Genomic DNA, 6854 nt, shown 5'->3' with positions numbered 1-6854 from the left:
GGGGAAAGAACTGTCTAAAAGAAATATATGATTAGGTACTATTTGCATGATAATATTCAAGAATAAGAGGTGCATAGCAAAGCAGACTGGAGTGGGACTGGGGAGGGAGGGAGGAAATTGTGCAACAATGAAAGAATCTTTTTAAATAGAAAAGTGAACTGAGGTAGGGTAGGGAGGAAAATACAACAATGAATGGAAATCCAAGTTTTCTGTAAACTTTCATTTAAAATGTAAATTTTTAAAAAAGAAAAAGGAAACCCCAAACAACAAACCCCAAACCTAAAACAAAACCTTCAGGCAATGAAACCCCCCAAAACCCTTAAGGGATAACTTTTTTAAAAAAGAATTATTTTTATAATGTATTCATTCACATTAAAGACTAGTACATGATAAATGCCTAAATACCCGTAAAAAAACCTATTAATTTCCAATAATAATAGCAAAGACAAAAAAGCTATACTTGGTGAGCCCAACATTGACTATAAGTTTTGTGGTTTTTTAAAAATTTCTATTCGTTCATTGTTGCATTTTTCTCCCTCGCCACCCTTCCCCCCAATTTTGTTTTCTTTTTGAAAAGTAAAAGTTATTTTGTTGTCATTCAATTTCTCCCCTCAAGTCCACTCTACTTTGCAAGCCTTTGTTCTGAACTCCTGTCAACTATAATATCGAATCATATATCCCTTTTAAACAGTTCTCTCCCTCATCGGTCTCCCCACAATCCCTATGTCAGTCCTCAAAAAAACAGTGGCATTATGCTGTATCTGTCTTTTTGTGACTATGATATTTCACTCAGCATAATATCCTCCAGGGTCATCCATTTTGTACACTATTTCATGAGTTCCTTGTTTTTCAATACAGATTAGTATTTCATTGTGTGAATATACATTCTCTATCCATTGATTTGTTGATGGGCACTTGGGTTGTTTCCAACTCTTTGCTATTGTGAACAAAGCTGAAATAAAAATAGGTGTGCATGTGTCTGGGTGGCAGTTATGGGTTTTTTAGGGTATATTCCCAGTAGTGGAATTGCTGGGTCAAATGGAATTTTTATTTACAACTATTTGAGAAAGCGTCATACAGCTTTCCATAGTTAGTTGCACCATTTTACACTCCCACCAACAGTGAATAAGGGTTCCAGTTTCTCCACAACCTCGCCAGCATTTGTTGTTTGCTGTTCTGTTAAATTTTGCTACTCTTACTGGGGTGAGATTTGTAGTCTGTAGAGTGATTCAGGGCTAAACTGAAGGTCACACCTCTCAGATGGTTCTAATCCACCACTAGTTCTGAGGAAGAAAGATGGGCAATCTCCTCCTGTGCCATTTACAACTTCAACACCCACCCCCACCCCCACCCCCGAGCGTCAGCTGTGAATCAGCTCCAACTCAGCAGCAATGAGAGAAAGTCGCTGCTGTTATTAACAAATGTGGTGCCAGTATGTGAAAACTCTTGACAACATAATCTCAAGAGAGCCTCGAGGATGTGGGAACAGTGGCTGGTGGCGGTGAGTCCTCAAGTGCATACTGACAGCTAGCTCCCTGGGACCTTGCTGTGGGCCCCGTCTAAAGCAGTACCTGCAGGCTTGGATCCTCTCCATCCAGAGAACCAAACAATCTCTCCTGGCAAATGACACAGCACAAACCACTCTTCTTTACATGCACAAAGGGGTCAAACCCCATTAACATTCCTCCCCCCCCCCCCCCGCTCCATCCTCCCACCCCTACAGCTTGCAAGAGGTCCTGGCTGGCAGCCAACTGGCCAGCTTTGTGTGACTTAGTTAAGACGCCCTTCTCTGGCCCCATCAGACTGTGCCTATAAGACAAAGATTGAGGGGAGTGCCAGGCCAGGGCCAGCTTAGATTGCTTTCACCTTCCCAGCATCTGTGCCTGAAACTATGAATGAGCATGATAGCATCCTCATACCTGTTCTACGGACAAGTGTGAGGCCTAAATGACATGATGCAGGCAAGAGCCTGGAGACCTGATTTCCAGGATTTACAGCCACCACACTCAGGAAGGTGAGGAGCTGGCATGCAAAATGACCGTGATCAGCCTCTGGGCTCTTTCTTCTCTGGCCAGAGTCACTTTCTACTTGAAATGAAGTACCCCTAGGGATACAGTAGAGGGTCCTCCAGTTTGGAGCTCTAGAAGAAGGACATGAGCTTCAGACTAAAGGAAATGACATTGTTCTTTTTACTTTTTAAAATTAAATTGAGATAGCCATAAATGTTAAAATTTTCTAGTGTGCAAGTCAGTGTTTTCAGAGTTAGGCAGCCATGGTTGTTGTTAGGTGTTGTAGCATTAACTGCTACTCATGGCATCCCTGTGCAAAAGAGACTGAAACCTTGTCTGATCCTGCATCATCCTCACACTTTCCACTAGGCTTAAGTCTATCATTACAGTCACTATGCCAGTTCATCTCACTAAGAATCTCTCTCTCTCTGACTTAATTCACTTTGTTATTCAAAAACCATTATGTGGTGGTCACAGCTGGAGCTGGGTCCTTTGCACAGAGACTGTGGTGTGGGTATTTACAAGATGGTCAGTGATTTTATTCAGGATTTTTGCATCTATATTCATAAGAGATATTGACCTATAGTTTTCTATTTTGGTGATGTCCTTTCCTGGATTTGGTATCAAGAATATGTTTGCTTCATTGAATGAGATGGAGAATTCCAACTTTTTCTATTTTCTGAAATAGTTATGGTGACAGTTCTCTGAATAGTTGATAAAATTCACTTGTAAAACCATCTGGTCCAGGGCTTTTTTGGCTGCAAATTCTTTTATTACCTTTTCAATTTCTTCTTTTGTAATGGGTCTGTTGTGGTGTTCCATTTTGTTTGGTGACAGTTTAAGTAGGTTGTGAATTTCTAAGTAGTTGTCCATTTCCTATAGGTTTTCGTACTTGCTTGAGTATAGTGTTTCATAATATTCTAATGTTAGCCTTTTTATTTTAGTTGGTTCTGTTGTGATGTTGCCCATTTCATCTCTTATAGAATAAAATGATACATCAAAGAAATAATTCACCATGACTAAGTGGGACTCATAACAGGTATGCAAGCATGGTTCAACACAAGAAAAACAAACAATGTGGAACACCACATTAACAAAACAAATAACAAGAACCACATGATCCTATCAATTGATGCAGAAAAGGCCTTTGACATATTTCCTGATTAAAACACTAAAAAAAAAATAGAATTAGAGGGGAATTTCTTCAACATAGTAAAAAGTATATTTGCAAAACTGAAAGCCAACATTGTTTTCAAAGGAGAGAGATTAAAGGAATTCCCTTTAAGAACAGGAACTAGGCAAGTATCACACTATCACCTCTCTTATTTAATATTGTATTGGAAATCTTAGCAATAGCAAGAAGAGAAGGAAATAAGAGGTATCCAGATTGGAAAGAGGAGGTAAAATGATCTCTCTATGCAGATTATATGATAGTTTACTTAGAAAATTCTAAAGACTCAGCAATAAAACTACTGGACATATTGACCAATTCAGCAAAGTGGCAGAATACAAGATCAACATACAAAAATCAATTGGAATCTCTACAGTGAAAAAGAGAATACAGAGCTGGACCTAAGAAAAACAATACTCTTCACAATAGCTAATCACAAGATTAAATACTTAGGAATAAACCTAACCACAAGCACAAAGGATCTATTAAAAAATATTACAAAACATTACTACAGAAAACAAAAAGAGACCTGGAGAAGTGGAAGGATATCCCTTGCTCATGGACAGGAAGACTCAATATTGTGAAAATTACAATATTACCAAGGCAATTTACACATTCAATGCAATCCCAATACAAATACCAATTCCAACGAGATCGAAAAGGCAATCTCCAATTTCATTTGGAATGGAAAGAGGCCACCAATAAGCAAAGCACTCCTTAAAAAGAGAAACAAGGTAGGAGACATTTCACTCCCTGATTTCAAATTCTATTACACTGCCATGGTGGTCAAGACAGTGTGGTACTGGTACAATGACAGACACATAGATCAATGGAATAGAATTGAGAATCCAGAAATCAGCCCATCTACTTATGGTCAACTGATTTTTGACAAGAAGATGAAATCGATTAAGTGGGGAAATGACAACCTTTTTAACAAATGATGTTGGTAAAATTGGAAAACTATCTCCAGAAAACTCAAGCAAGATTCACATCTCACTCTATACACAAAAATCAATTCAAGGTGAATCATGGATGTAGGACTAAAACCAAGGACTATAAACTTCATTAAACAAAAATGTGGAAGAACTCTAGAAGTCCTAATCAACAACATAAACAGTCTTTCAAGCATCCTGAAAAATCTACAACCAGGAGAGGATAAAATAGATGAATGGGACCTTCTACGACTCATTCCCTATGCACATCCAAAACTTCTCCAACAGGGTAAAAAGGGAAGCCACAGACTGAGAAAAAGTATTTGGTAATGACATGTCAAATAAGGGGCTTATATCTAGAATTTATAAAATGCTTGAACACCACCACAAGATAAACAACCCAATTGAAAAATGGGCACAGAATAGGAACAGACACTTCACCAAAAAAGACATTCAGATGGCCAACAAACCCATGAAGACATGTTCAAAATCTCTAAGTCTAAGAGAAATTTAAATCAAAACAACTGTGAGATATCATCTCACCCCATAAGAATAGCAAAATTTAACAGAATAGCAAACAACAAATGCTGGCGAGATCATGGAGAAACTGGAACCCTTATTAAGGGAGTGTAAAATGGTGCAACCACTATGGAAGTCTGTATGGCACTTTCTCAAAGAGTTGCAAATAGAAATACCATTTGACCCAGGAATTCCACTACTGAAAATATACCCCAAAGAAACCATAATTGCCACTCATATGCACATCCATGTTTATCGCAGCTTAGTTCACAATAGCAAAGAGTTGGAAACAATCTAAGTTCCCATCAACAAACAAATAGAGAAAGAAACTGTGGTATATTCACACAATGGAATACTAAGCAGCATTGAAAAACAAGGAACTCATGAAATATTACACAAAATGGGTGACCCTAGAGAACATTATGCTGAGTGAAATATCTCAGTCACAGAAGGACATATAGTGTATTCATTGTGCCACTGTTGTAAAATGAGACTGACATTGGGGTTGGGGAAAGACTGCAAAATGTAGGATAAATTATGTATGCTGCATTGAAACAGATGAGGGAGAGAACTGTTTAAAAGGGATATAAGATTAAGTATTATTGTCATGATAGGCATCCAGAATGAAGGCTGCGTAGTGGAGTGGACTTGGGGAGAGGGATTGTATAACAATGAAAGACTTTTTTTTTTTTACTTTTCAAAACGAAGCCTGCATAGTTAAGTAGACTTGGGGTGGGGGGTAGGGATTGTATAACAATGAAATAATTTTTCTTTTGCTTTTCAAAAAGAAGAGCAAACTGGGGGAAGTTTGAGCAGGGAGAAAACTGCAACAATGAATGAATGGAAATTTTAAGTCTCTGTAAACTTTTACTAAAATTAATTAAAAAAGAAAATAAAAAGTGCATATAAAGTTAAAATAAAACCCAAACAAATAAACAAACTAGAGAACCAAAATGGTCAGTGAATTCCTGGCAGGAAGACTTGGTGAACACAGTCTCTTTACAGAGATCTGAGGTCAAGTAGCTGTTGGTCTTGGAGATGGCATCAAAGGTGGCCTTGGCAAAGTTGGCCAGGGTGACTGTGCAGCCACAGCTGAGCTGTAGCAGCCGTCAATTTCAGCCATTAGCAGCAGCTTCTTGGGCACAGGGACTGAGAGGATTCCAGTACCTTGGGGTGCAGGAATCAGATGCACCAACACAGAGCCACAGTGTCCGGTGTGAGGCTTGCTGGTTCCCCTAGTAACCATGCCGCACAGGGACAATGGAGAGGTTGGCCAGGATAATAGCCCCACGGATAGCAGTAGCTACCTCCTTGGAGCACTTGACGTCCAAGCCAGCATGACCATTTTAGTCTCCGATGGCGATGAAGACCTTGAACCCGGTCCACCGGCCTGCACATGTCTGCCTCTGCACAGGCATGATTTTCAAGACCTCATCCTTGAAAGACATCCCCAGCAGGAAGTCTATGATTTCAGGCTTCTCGATAGACAACGAGAAGAGAGAAATCTCCTCCAAGGATTTGATCTTCCTATCTTTGACCAGATGGCCCATCCTGGTGACAGGGAGCCACTCCTTGTCCTGGTCTTTGCAGCCTCGAGCTCCAAGGCAAGACCCTAACCCGCAGACTGCCCTGGAAGCCTCCGTGGAAACTGCCTTCGGGATCTCAGGCCCTCCCACAGCACCGGCCTCATCCACCATTTGGTGTTTTCTCAGTTAAGAAAGGTCTTCCTCTCTTTTGCTGACGCTTCAATTTCCAAATATCACTTTTCCCCCCCAAGGACCCACTACTCCTAATGACACGCTCAAAGTATGTGAAATTAAGTCTTTGTTTCTGTGTTATTCACCATGGCAAGAACATGAAAACAGCCCAGATGTCCAACCACAATTGAATGATTTAAGAAATTATGGTACATTCATACAATGGAATACAGCACGCAGGAGCAATGATTTTATAAATTATTACCTAACTTGGGAGGGACTGGAGAGCATTATGCTGAGTGAACTAAATCAGTCCCACAAGGACAAATATTGTATAAAACTATTAGTGTAGAATGAATATAAGGATCCAAGGGTGCGGGGGTGGGGAGGGGTTGGTGGAGAGTGGAAGAAAAGGGGTGAGGATATGCAGGGGAAGGGGAATTAATCATGGGGTTGTACAATTTGATGGGTGGGGTGGGGTGAGGGAAATTGGAAGAATCTGGTCTGGAAAACAATTTATTTTAAT

The 6854-nt window shown here is 39.9% G+C and overlaps 1 pseudogene; it reads right to left on the bottom strand.

Moving 5' to 3' along the window:
* Window positions 1-2469: 2469 nt before the first annotated feature.
* On the bottom strand, window positions 2470-6328 carry LOC102848684 (annotated as a pseudogene).
* Between the last annotated feature and the right edge of the window lie 526 nt (window positions 6329-6854).

The sequence above is a fragment of the Elephantulus edwardii genome, unplaced genomic scaffold (assembly GCF_000299155.1).
Source record: "Elephantulus edwardii isolate Elephantulus edwardi_28Jun2011 unplaced genomic scaffold, EleEdw1.0 scaffold00473, whole genome shotgun sequence".
Taxonomy (NCBI): Eukaryota; Metazoa; Chordata; class Mammalia; order Macroscelidea; family Macroscelididae; genus Elephantulus; species Elephantulus edwardii.
This window is presented reverse-complemented; position numbering and strand designations above follow the sequence as displayed.